Source organism: Rattus norvegicus, chromosome 1, assembly GCF_021556685.1.
Source record: "Rattus norvegicus strain SHRSP/BbbUtx chromosome 1, alternate assembly SHRSP_T2T, whole genome shotgun sequence".
NCBI lineage: Eukaryota > Metazoa > Chordata > Mammalia > Rodentia > Muridae > Rattus > Rattus norvegicus.
The window spans coordinates 235,304,204-235,317,830 of record NC_141534.1 but is presented as its reverse complement, the minus strand read 5'-3'; the positions used below and the strand labels follow the sequence as shown (position 1 = coordinate 235,317,830).

General features: G+C 41.9%; 1 protein-coding gene across 2 annotated transcripts in view; it reads left to right on the top strand.

The window, feature by feature from the left end:
* Positions 1-13,627, top strand: part of Pgm5 (phosphoglucomutase 5) — a 187,773-nt gene that overhangs the window by 14,291 nt on the left and 159,855 nt on the right.

Here is a 13,627-nt window from a genome sequence, read left to right as displayed (position 1 = left end):
TGGTACATGCTAGGGGACAGGGTCATCGGGGAGCTGAGGCAGGATGATATGAGAAGATTTGGGTGATGTGGGGCTGTCACTTCCTCAGGCAGCTTCTTAGTGAGCAGGTTTGATGGCTAAAAAGGATACTGTAGTTATGGACCCATTCTATGGACTGACTTGCTTCTTGATTATTGGCAAATAACATCCAGTTTAAGTTACACCTCACCATAGCTTCAAAAACATGTAATTTTTTAATTACAAAAACCTGAGGTAAAACATGTTTATATTCTTCAGTAATTAAATAGCAGACTACACACCCTTTCCCATTATATTGAAAAGATTACTCAGTGCCATAAAAAGAAAGGATTACCCAGAAAGACACACTGCACATGTCCTCCCTATGTATCCTCCCTCCTAACTTCGAGTCTTTAGATTTGTGGGTTTGGGTTTTTTGTAGAAGTTGGGAAAGTAGAAAGGGGCAAAGGGTAGGGGAGTTGGAGAAAGATTTTAATGTAGAGATGTATGGAGGGGGAAAGGACATAACGGGTGGGGGTTAATAAGGAAGGAAAGGGAGGGGAGGACGGGAGAACAGATGGAGATGGGATGACTAGCACTGAGGATGTTTGAAAAGCCTATGATTTTATAAGCTGTAAGTTAGTACACACACATGCACGCACATACATATATATACACACACATACACACACATACACACATACACACACATACATGCACACACACATACATGCACATACACATACACACATACACACATACACACATACATGCACACACACATACATGCACATACACATACACACATACACACATACACACATACATGCACACACACATACATGCACATACACATACACACATACACACATATATACACATACATGCACATACACACATACACATACGCACACAAATACACACATACACATATACACACATACTCACACACATACACATACACACATACTCATATACATACACATACATGCACACACACATATACACACATACACGCACATACACACACGTATACACAAGTACACATACACACAAATACATACATACACATACAACACAAAAACACACATATACATATATACACATATTCACACACATACACATATACACACATACTCATACACATACACATACCTACACACACATAGTCTCACACATACACCATACAGAAGTGGGGAAGAGAGAGAGACAGAGATAGAGAGAGAGAGACAGAGAGAGAGAGAGACAGAGAGAGAGAGAGAGAGAGAGACTAAGCAGCAATCCCTTTTGTAACAGTGCCTGATGACAACTGAGACAGGCAGAAATCAAGGCTGTACCGGGGAATGCTAACAAATAGCTGTTGTATGTGATAGGGTTACAGATTTTTTTTCCCCCTGCCTCCTCCTTTTTTTTTTTTTTTTTTTTGGATTACAGATTTTTTATTTTGTTATTATGTACATCATACTAACATAGGAGAACAGTATTTCAAGTTAGTGCCTTCAAGTTAGTGACACATTCATTCATTCACTCATTCATTCATTCAATCAATCATCACTGTTAGGAAATGTCACCAGCTAGAGAAAGGGAATGGGATGTGTTGAAGGAATGCTTGATGCTGGGCACTGTGACCTGGGGATGACCTGTCCCATCATGTGATCTTGTAGATCCTTTAGATATAAAAACAGAGGCACAGAGGGGCTCAGGATCTTACCCAGAGTCACAGAGGCAGCAGGAGAGCGAAGCCTGTTGAGTACCAACTTGTCTCGGTTGGCTCTACAACCCCTCTGCCCTCTTCACCAGCGAGGCACACTGAGCATTGGTGTTTTATCCTTTGTCTGCTGGGGTGGTTTACCTTATAGAATGTTAGCAATTCACAGAGTCAGACTCCAGGATAAGGCTACTGAGTGTTCTCCAAGCACATAACTACCTGATTGCTTGGGCGGGGGTGGGGTGGGAGGGTGTGTGTGTGTGTTGGGGAATGGCTTCCTATTTTTACTCCAGTTTGTAGCTAAAGGCAGTTAGATTTCGTGATCTCAGTGAGATTTTCCTAATAGGCTGATTGAACATTATAATGCGGGCCAAACTTCTATATGCCTGTGAGTTTTCTTCGCATGTTCAGACCCTGGGAGTTGCATGAGGAATATGTGCTGGTTTGGTTCAAATGGACCGCATTCCTCCTTCGGCTCCAGAGTGTATTTGACATCTTCCGAGGGTCCAGGAAGCCGGAGATGCATCCGTTTGTTCCCATCTGGTCCCCATGTAAGAAAGCACATAGCTGACAATTATCCATCTGCAAATGGAGAAGTCCCTTGATGTTTGTTTGGGTAACCACATCCATGCCTTGCCTTGAGTCTGTTATTTCTCTAAATTCCACTGAGCCATCCATCTCCTTAAGGGTTGGCATCCCTCTCTGACAGCTGAGGCTTAAAGACTGAGGATTTAGTATTCATGTTCATGGCAGCTTGGCTTGTGGCTTCGTGTGTGTGTGTGTGTGTGTGTGTGTGTGTGTGTGTGTGTTTGAGTGTGTGTGTGTTTGTGTGTGTGTGAATGTGTGTGTGTGAGTGTGTGTGTTTGAGTGTGTTTGAATGTGTGTGTTTGAGTGTGTGTTTGAGTGTGTGAGTGTGTGTTTGAGTGTGTGAGTATGTGTGTTTGAGTGTGTGTGAGTGTGTGTTTGAGTGTGTATGAGTGTGTGAGTGTGTGTTTGAGTGTGTATGAGTGTGTGAGTGTGTGTTTGAGTGTGTGTGTTTGAGTGTGTGAGTGTGTGTGTTTGAGTGTATGAGTGTGTGTGAGTGTATGTGTGTGTTTGAGTGTGTGTGTGAGTGTGTGTGAGTGTGTATGAGTGTATATGTGTGTATGTGTGTGTGAGTGTGTATGTTTGAGTGTGTGAGTGTGTGTGTTTGTTTGAGGGTGTGTGAGTGTGTGAGTGTGTGTGTTTGAGTGTGTGTTTGAGTGTGAGTGTGTGTGTGAGTATGTGTGTGTTTGAGTGTGTATGAGTGTGTGTGAGTGTGTGTGAGTGTGTGTGTTTGAGTATGTGTGTGTGAGTGTGTGTGAGTGTGCATGTGTTTGTGTGAGTATGTGTGAGTGTGTGTTTGAGTCTGTGAGTGTGTGTTTGAGTCTGTGAGTGTGTGTTTGAGTCTGTGAGTGTGTGTTTGAGTGTGTGAGTGTGTGTGTGAGTGTGTGTGTTTGTTTGAGTACGTGTGAGTGTGTGAGTGTGTGCTGTGTGTGTGTGTGTATGTGTTAAACAAAGAAGACAGGAAACAGGCGTCTTTGTATACATTACTAGCTACAGTACCTCACAGGGGGACACTGTGGTATCTGTGTGGCCCTGCAGAACACTCTGTGAAGCATGGAGAAAGTATCTGTCTATTGCTCTCTTCACTTTCCCTGACTGATCTCTGGGATATAGCCCATTAAGCCATGTGATTCCACTCTGGGGCAGTGACCTCGGGAGTGGGAGACACCGAGGAGTGCCATAATTTTCTCCCTTTTAACAAATGTCTTGCTTAAAGCTGAAAGAGAGTCACACTGGGGGAGGGAGGATTCTCTAGAGAGTTCACACATGAGACCAATCTGCTTTTCTTAGCTTTATGTTACCGGGGAACTCACTCAGCATCCAGGTTCTGCATCTACTCTGAAAACTGAGCCTTAGGGTTGAAATGGCAGGTCTCTGCTCTCAAGGATTTTACTTGGAGCTAATTAGAAAATGAACTTATACTAAATCTAATTTAGGAGAACAGTTGTTAGCATTCTGAAAGGAGAAAAAGAACATGAAAAAAATAAATTAGTTGTAGGCCCACAATGGAAAGAAATGGAAGTGATTAGGAGAGGCTTTGCGTCATACTGTTTATATCTTAGTATGCTGGTCTGTGACCAATGCAAGGGCATCTCACTTCCCTCATCTCTAGCCATGTCCTTGGGTGAAGACAATAACAATATAGCAAGCAATATCTAAGGTTTGGTGAGAGTCTTGGTGTCCTTAGCAGAACAAACACAAAGCGATGTGAGGAGTCACCATCGTGTCCCCTTTCTCCAAGCATTTAAAGTCCCAGCAGAGTGGGAGCCGGCTGACCAGACCGCTCTCTCTCCTTAGCTCTGACTCTGGGAAGACGTGTGTGCTCCATTTACACATCTGAGGAGTCCTGGGTGATAATGTCACTTCCCTGAGAGTTCGCCTCTGCCTGCCTGCCTCCGGTGCTGTGAATCTCAAGGAACTAGGATTGGTCTCACCTTCTTTCAAGGCAGGAGCTGAAGTAGTGATAATAAGATCCCTTCAGGGATGTCCAATTCTTCAGGGGCTGGCTGGGGTCATTCTTAGATCCACACAAAGCCATGCAGTGAGAGGTTGAGGGTAGGGACTTCAGCATACCGTAGTTTGTCCTCCCCAGTTGAGCCTGGGTTTTACTCAGAGACACAGGCAGATGTTGCCCTTCGGTGCTGGATGCCGGGTCAAAGCCAGTTAGGTAAGCAGACCACAGTTTCTTTGCAAGGCTGCTACTTAGACAGAGGGTGGTATTTCTAGGACTTTCTCAGAAAGTGAGACAGAGGATTAAAGGAGAATCTGCTATCTAGAAAAAAAATAATTTTAATAAGTGCAGGGTTTAGGGAAGACACTAGAATTATATTGGGCCATGTCTAATTTTCAAAGAGTTTTTCCTCTAGAACCTTAAATGAACACTTTTGGCTTTGCAGATAAAGACACTAAGCTCACAGATGTTAAATAGTACATCTTGCCTCCTGCTTCCCTGACTTGACACAAGCTAGAAGTGTCTGAGAAGTGAGACTGCAATGGATAAGATCATCATATTTACCTGTGGGCATGTCTGAGATGGCCCAGCCCACTTGGGTGGTACCAACTCTGGGGAGGTGGAGGGGTGGCTCAGTGTTTAAGAGCACTGATTGCTCTTCTAGAGGTCCTGAGTTCAATTCCCAGCAACTACATGGTGGCTCACAATCATCTGTAATGGGAACTGATGCCCTCTCCTGGTGTGTCTAAAAACAGCTACAGTGTACCTACATATATACAATTAATTAATTAATTAATTAATTAATTAATTAATTAAAAAAGAAAATTGGGCAAGTCACAAGAAGAAAGACAGTAACCAATGTTTATTTCTCCATGGCTTTTGCTTCAGCTCAGGCATCCAGGTTCCTGCCTTAAGTCCCTGCCCTGATTTTTTTCAGTGATGAACTATAAATTATAATCTGACAGAAATCATTTCCTTCCCAAGTTGCTTTTGTTCACGGATGTTTTATCACAGCAGTAGAGATAGAATTAAGACATGGTACAAGACTCCTTTCCTTTAATCCATATGTCTCAAATGTGCATTTATCTTAACGATTGCTAGATGTTGAAAGCCTTGACTTGTCCAAGACTTTGTCTTGGGAAAGGGAAGTTTAACAGAAGAGGAATCAACATAGACAAGCAGAGGAGAAGATGATGGGAAGACAGAGACCAGAGTCATGGGTAGAGACCAGAAACCAGAGAAGGGCTGGAGGCCCCTCTCCAGGGGCCACTTGAGGATGTGTGTCTTTGGGGGCACCTTGGTTTTGTGCTTCAGGTCTTCAGAACCTCAAGAAGCCAAAAGCTCTTGTTGTAGCCACTATGCTGTTGACAGTTCGTTGCGGCAGCTGTAGAAAAGGGTACTGATTTTATATTCGTTTGCAGCTTTTGTATTAATTTGTTAAGTCTACCATAACGAATGACCCACTTAGCTTAAAACAACAGCAACTTACTTTCTCACGGATCTGGAGCCCAGAAGTTGAAATGAAGACACTGGCAGGGCCGTGCTCCCTGGAGACTCTCTGGAAGGATCTGTTCCATGGCTCTTCTAGCTTCTGGTGGTGGCTGGCACTCTTTGGCTTCCTGGGCTTGTAGCCACATTGCTCAAGCATAGCCACCTTGGCTTCTGTCTTCTCTCTCTCTCTCTCTCTCTCTCTCTCTCTCTCTCTCTCTCTCTCTGTCTGTATGTGTGTGTGTGTGTCTTTCCCTCTGTATGTTCATGTTACTACAAAGAGATGACCTTCCATGATGGAACTGGCCCAAATGAATCAACCTGCTACCTGGTTCACCCTCCCGAGGGAACGCTGCCACATTGGAACTTGGGGTTGATCTCTGCCATCAGCAGATTGGACACTCAGCAGGGAAGGAGGGCAGATCAGCCTAGCTGAACCGATCATGCTTCTGAGTTAATGAATAACCTCTTTACTGCAGTGGTCACTCTCCTCATGAGCTCTTGGACAATGCCAGGAGTGGGTAGGGAAAGAGGCTGCTTGGGCTCTCATAGACTGGGCCATCATACCTTGTTCATTGTGTTGTTCCGTCAACTTGACACAAAGTAGGCTTGCCTAGAAGAAGGAATGTCAAGAGAAGAATTGCTTCCATCGCGTTGGCCGGTGGGGGGCATCTGTGGAGCATTTTCCTGATTGATAATGGATGTAGGGAAGGCTAGCCTACTAAGGGCAGTGTCATTCCTTAGTAGGTGAGCCTGGGTGTGTAGTAAAGGTAGTGGGGCAGTGAGGAAGAAGCAGTAGCAGCATTTCTCCAAGGCCTCTTCTACAGCTCCTGACTCCAGCTTCCTGTCTTGAATACCCCTCTGACTTCCTTCAGGAAAGGAATGCTCCTAGGAGTTGTAAGCTGAAACAAGCCCTTTCCTCCTTAAGTTGATTTTGGTCATGGGTTTATTCCAGAAACAGAAACCTAAATAAGACAGAAGCCTACTTCTCCCCCACTTCTACTGCTCCTCACTCTCCTGTGGCCATCTACTGAATTTTTGTGGGCTGCTGGTTAGCAAACTGTGTTTGCCACAACTGGGCAATTAAGATCTAATTACTTTTTAATGGCTAAGTAATATTCCATAAGTTTTATTCCCACTATACTCTGTCTAACTGGCTCTTTGTTAGTGGACAAGATCATTTTAAAACTTTCATTTTAAGTAAACTTACTATAAGATGTGTCTACATGTATACACCATTTCCGATGTTACTAACTTATTCGTTAGCTAGTTCATTTATTGTGCCAGGGATGGAATCCATGACTTCATGAAGCACACGAGGCAAATGCTCGGCCACTGAGCTCTACCTCAGCCTTCTGTCTACCAGCTAAACATGTTTTTTCTTCAAGAAAACAGTGTAGGGGCTGGAGAGATGGCTCAGCAGTTAAGAGCACTGACTGCTTTCCAGAGGTCCTCAATTCAATTCCCAGTAACCACATGGTGGCTCACAACCATCTGTAATGAAATCTGGTGCCCTCTCTGGCCTACAGGCATATTGTGTATACATAATAAATAAACTTTATAAAAGAGAGATCATTTAAAGCAGAGTCAGTGTAGATGATGCGGCAGACAAACAATTATGAATACAAGTCACTAGCACTTTATAGTGACAAACTGAACAACTTAATTTCTACAACCTCTACCAGGAAACTATTAGCCTCTGACAGCCTTCTCCTGGTTTTTAGCCTCTGCACTCTTCACACCTCCCACTTGCATTGGCTTTTAGTCGTTGGACATAGTGTTGGTTCCACAAAGACAGTTTCTTTCAAGTATGTTGTATACTTTGATACGGGGTCCCCCCACATCTCTCCCTCCCTCACCCTGCCGGTCTCCTTCTGTGTTCATGTCATTCACACACACACACACACACACACACACACACACACACACACACACACGCTCACCCATACTCAGTCAAACATATTCTCATACTCACTAATACACACACACACACACACACACACACACACGCTCACCCATACTCAGTCAAACATATTCTCATACTCACTAATACACACACACACACACACACACACGCTCACCTATACTCAGTCAAACATATTCTCATACTCACTAATACACACACACACACACACACACACACACACACACACACACTCACTCACCAAGCACACACATGGTCTTATGCTTCTTTTTGAGATCTAGAATCCACACAGGAGAATAGAGTGTAATGCTATCTTACTGACTTTGGCTTATTTTGCCCGGTGGAATTACATCCAGTCTCATCTATTTTTCAGCAAAGACCATACCTTCATTCTTCTTTATGCTGACCCCCAGGATGACCCCATACTTTGTCAGTTGTGAATCATACTTCAGTGAACACAGAACTGCAAATGTCTCTGTGGAATCCCAACCCCATGGGCATGCTCTGAGGAGTGGTACGGCTGTTCAGTTAATTTTTTCTGTAGAGGTTATACCAGTTTACATTCCCACCAACATGGTCTGCTGGCTTCTTTCTCCCTGACCCTGGCTGGCATTTGGTATTTATGCTAGTCTGGTGACTTTCCTTGTACTAGTTTGCCTTATGGTAGGTATGGCCTGATTGGAGACTCAGTGTAGTTTTCATTTGAATTGCCTTGATGGCTAAGGATGCTGTCCAGCTTTTCATGCTTGCTAGTAACTTCGGGGTGGGGGGATTGGGTTGGATAGCTTTTAGTAACAGAGCTACTGCTACTCCATTAATGTTGCCAGTTCATTTTATCTTTTAGTGTCTCCCTCAAATTTTATAGTCATTCCTACATCTAGACACTAATCCATTGTCAGATATATAGTTAGCAAAGACTTCGTCCTGTTCTGTTGTTTGACTGTTTTCTTTGTTGTGAAGAGTTTCACATTTCATACAACCCATCTGCCAGTTCTTGAGATTGGTCCTGAGCTGTTGGACTCCTTTCCTTGCCTTGCCTTACTCTTGACGTGATTGTTCTACGCTTTCCTAGAGTCCTGGAGTCTCAGGTCTCACAGTAAGGCTTCCGTCTGTTTCGAAGTGATTTCTGTACAGGGTGAGAGGTAGGGCTCTAGTTTCTTGTTTCTGCACATAGATATCCACATGGACAGCCAGTTTCCCTAGTGCTGTTTATTGAGGAAACTGTCCTTTCTATAATGTATGCTTTTGAAATGTTGTCAAATGCAAGCAGCTGTAACTGTGAGGAGGAGGTGTATGTCTGGGTCTTCCGTCTGTTCTGTCGAGCCCATGGCTGTTTGTATCAGTGCTGTGCTGTTTTTCTTACTGTGGTGCTGCAGTGGCACACAAAGTCGGGGGTGATGATCCCTCCAGCACTGTTCTTCTTCCTCAGGCTATTTGTGGTCCATCTATTTCCACATGAATTTTAGGGTTGGTTTTCTATTTCTGTGTGAAGAATGTCACTGGGACTTTGGGGAGGGCGGTGCATTAAATAGCTTTTAGTAATAGAGCCTCAGTCCCTCTCTCACTGATGCCAATTCACTATATCTTCCTTTTATTTAATTGATTAATCAATTAATTAATTTTACTTATTAAAGTAAAATAAGTAAAAAATTCTTAATTAATTGTAGTTAATTAGTAAAAAATAATTAGTTAGTTTTACTGCTTTGATTAATTAATTAATTAATTAATCTACACCCCAAGTACTGCTAGTGTCTTCCTCAAGTTCTTTCTTCAGAGTTGTAAACTTTTCAGTGCAGCCATCTTTCTTTTCCTTAGTTAGATTTATTCCTAACTCTTTTACTCATTTCTTTGACGCTCTCAAGGATTGGGCTGCATTCCCGATTTCTTTCTCAGCATGCATGTTTGTGGGACAGAAAAAAACTGTTGATTTGTATTGGTTTGTGCCCTGCAGCTTTTGCTGAAAGCATCTACCAGGGCTGAGAGTTTTTCTGTGGCATCTTCAGAATCTGTCATGTGCAGAATTATATCATCTGCAAGTACAGATCAGGATGATTTGCTTCCTTTCCCAACTGTATCCATTCTCTTCTCTTGTCTTATTGCACTGGCTAAGACTTCAAGGACCATATTGAATAAGGGTAGAGAAAGTGCACATCTTTGGCTCCATTCTGACTTTGCAAAGAATGATTTTAGCCCCTGCCCATTTAGAATAATGTGGAGTAAAGGTCATTTATGTTCTTTCCTATATTGGTGTGGTCCTTCTATTCTGAGTTTCTTCAGGGCTTCATCATGAAAAGGATGTTGGACTCCGAGGCTTTTTCTGCATCTGTCATGATGATCATGTGATTTTCATCCTTGATTCTGTTGATGAAATGCACCACGTTTATTGATCTACCTGTGTCAAAACCTTCTAGGTTTCTGGAATGACTCTAATGTGGTGGTGAGTAATGTTTAGTTGAATTCAGTTTTGAAGTTTTTTTTAATTGAGAATCTTTGTATGTGTATTCATCAAGAATATTGGCTATAATTTTCCACTTTTTGGGGGGTATCCTTAACTGGTTTTGTATTAGAGGGATTATGCCTTTGAAAATGGGGGACTGTATTCTTCCCTTTTTATTTTTTGAACTAAATTTGGAATACTTGTGTTAATTCTTTTTTTAAAGGTCTGGTAGAATTCAACAGGGGCTAGCTCTGGCCTTTTAGAGTTGACTGTTTTTTTTTTTTACTGCTTCAATCTTCTCTCTCTCTCTCTCTCTCTCTCTCTCTCTCTCTCACACACACACACACACACACACGTTATAGATCTAGCTGTGTCGTTTATATCCTCTTGTTTTAATTTTGGTGTATCATATATATCTGGAAATTTATCAGTTTTTTAAAGATATTCCGATTTACTAGACTATGTTATAAACATTCTCGAATGATTTGGGCTTTATTGGTATTTGCTGTAATGTCTCCCTTATCATCAATAATATTAATAAATTGGGCTTTTTCTCTGTTTCTGCCTTTGTGGCTCGCTCTCTCTCTCTCTCTCTCTCTCTCTCTCTCTCTCTCTCTCTCTCTCTGAGTTAGTTTAGCTAGGAGCTTGGCAATCCTATTTATCTCATCGGAGAACCAATTCTTTGTTTCATTGACTCTTTGTATATTCTGTTAATCATTTAATTTCTACTTATTTTTATAATTTCTCTCTATCTACTGATTTTGTCTTGTCTTGTTTTTCTAGGACTTTGGAGTTCATCGTTAAGTAATTTTCCTGTTGTTTAACTTCTTATTTTTTTTAAAACTGCACATTTATAGTTGCAAACTTTCTTCTTAAAAGGTCTTTTATCATATACCATATGTTTTGGTATATTGCATTCTTTTGGTTTGAGAAATTTTTAAATTCTCCTCACAATTTCCTTGATGATCATTCAGTACTGTGTTGCTTGATCTCTGAGTTTGTACATCCCATGACCTTTTGCTGTTGAGATCTAGTGTATTTCATTGTGATCAGATGGATGAATTTACTTCGGATTTCTAATATTTGTTAAGACTTGCTTTGTATCCTAAAATGCAGTCTTCTTTGGACACGTTTTCATGGAAAGCTGAGTAGAATGTGTATTTTGGGGTATTTGGGTGGAATATTCCACAGAAGTTTATTTAGTCTATCTGACCTCTGTTCCTTAACTCTGATACTTCTTTGTTTTTTTTTTTTTCCAGGGGGTGTGGGTGAGCGTGTGACTCTTGGTGAGAGTGGCACATTAGAGCTATCCTCTATCACTGTGTTGAGGTTGGTTGTGCCATTACATCAACTATTTGTCTTTGTGTAATGAAATTGGGTAGGCCAATGCTTCACGTGTATCTTTTTTGTAACTGTAACTTTTGCTTGGTTGATCGTCCCGTTCATCATTAGACAGAGAACCATTTTTGATCTCTTCCAATTGATTTTGGCTTTGAGCCTGTTTTGTCAATATTAGTATGGCCATACCTGTATGCTTTCTGGTTCCATTTGCTTTGGGATGTGTGTTCACCATCTGTTCACTCTAAGGCTGTGTCTGCCTTTGCTAGCAAGTTTGTGTGTTGCTTATAACAACCAAATATACTGGATTTTGTTTTTTTGTTTGTTTCTTCCTTTGAGGTAGGGTCTCACTAGGCTCCTGTCTTTATGAAGAACAGCCTGGCCTCAAACTCACAGAGATCTTCTTCTCTCTACCTCCCAACTCCTGAGAATAAAGGCATTGTTCCACCATGTCCAGCTTCCCCCTCCCCCTATTTTTAACTGAGTTTGCTACTCTGTGCCTTTTGATTGGAGAATTAAGACTATTCCTAATTCTGAGTTATTGTTGAAAACTGTGGATAGATTCTCAAACTTTTGTTGATTTTGCAGCATTTAGTATTTCCAAGTCCTCCTTCACTTCCTGTTCTACTATGGTTTGTTCTTTCCCGGGGCCTCATGAATAGGATTGTCTGTCACTTTAATGTGTAAGACTCCTTCAAGTGTCTTATGCTTCCTCGAGTTCCCAGATTGAGCATACAGGGAGGGAGGGACATTTACCTGTAGAACTGCTTAGCTCTTACCTCAGTGGGTGAGGTCTTTTAAATTAATTTATTTATTTTAAATTGATTAGGTATATTAATTATATGTACTATGTATTTAATTTATGACATTCTCTCTCACACACATATAATATATATTTTTATTATATGCACCCCTTTCCATTACCTTCATAAATGAACTTCTTGCCACTGCTCTCCCATCCTCTGCCAGTGCAGCTACCTTGGGTGTAGCTTTGATCTCCCTGCCTCAGAGCTCTGAAATGTTCTGATACAGAAAATACAGTGTGAGTTTTATGGAAATCTCTCTTTGTCATAAACTATGATCCCAACCCTGCTGCAGCCCTCACTAGCACCTTGAGGAGAGGACACTCAGATGTGGCTGAGCCCTCTTCACTGCACTCTGGACTTATTCATCTGTTCTGCTTTCCAATGTTTTAATTCTTCTCTACTTAGAGTAGTGTTATTTTTTTCTTTCACCCCTTTAGTAGCATAGCAGCTGATATCCAAGTCTCCCTCCCCGCCCCCACCTGGGACAGTCTGGACATCCATGTGTCCTAGTTTCATTTCTATTGTCATAAGATTCCCTGACAAAAGCAACTTTCCATTCCAGGCTACACTCCGTCACTGCGAGGAAGTCAAGCCAGAAACTTCAGTCACATCCTACTCACAGTCAAGGACAGAGAAAAATGAATCCATACATGCTTTTTGTGCTTCTGCTCATCTTGGTTTCTCCACTCTTACACAGTTATGGAGCTTGCCTAGGGAATGGTGCTACCTAGAGTGGGCTAAGCCTTCCCGTATCAGTTAAGACCATCCCCTACAGGCATGCCCCCAGTCAATTCAATGTAAACAATACCCTATTGAGGCTTTGTAGGTGGTTCTAATTGTGTCAAGTTGACAAAGGTAACCATCACATCACCATGTGTGCAATCCCCCATCTTCCTCTGTTCGTTAGTTTTAATGCTAACCAATCCACAGATATTTACTATGTACTCACTGTCTCACAGGTTTGTTCTGAGTTATTTAGAGTAAATAATTCTTGGGGATTATGCATAGTGGTTAAAGAAATAATATGGAAAGTATTAGGTGATGATGTGTGAGAAAGAAAATTTATCAGAAAAACAGAAAACAATGCAACATAGGGACTGTGCATACTACATTTCAGAGGGCTGTCCTAGTTTCTGTCTCTTACATTGGAGTAGAAACTCAAAGGCATGGCAACAAGAGCAGGATGTAACTGGCAGCGTTGAACGCTCAGTCAGGGAGCAGAGAGTTACATGTGCTTCTGCTCTGTGGCTTCTTTTCTTTTTATCTAGTCTAAGACCAAGGCATTTAAGGCAGGTCTCCCTCATTGAACTTAATCTAGACAATCCCTTACTGATGTGCCTGGAGACTTGTTTCCATGGTGATTCTAAATGGCATCAATGTGGCAATCAAGAGT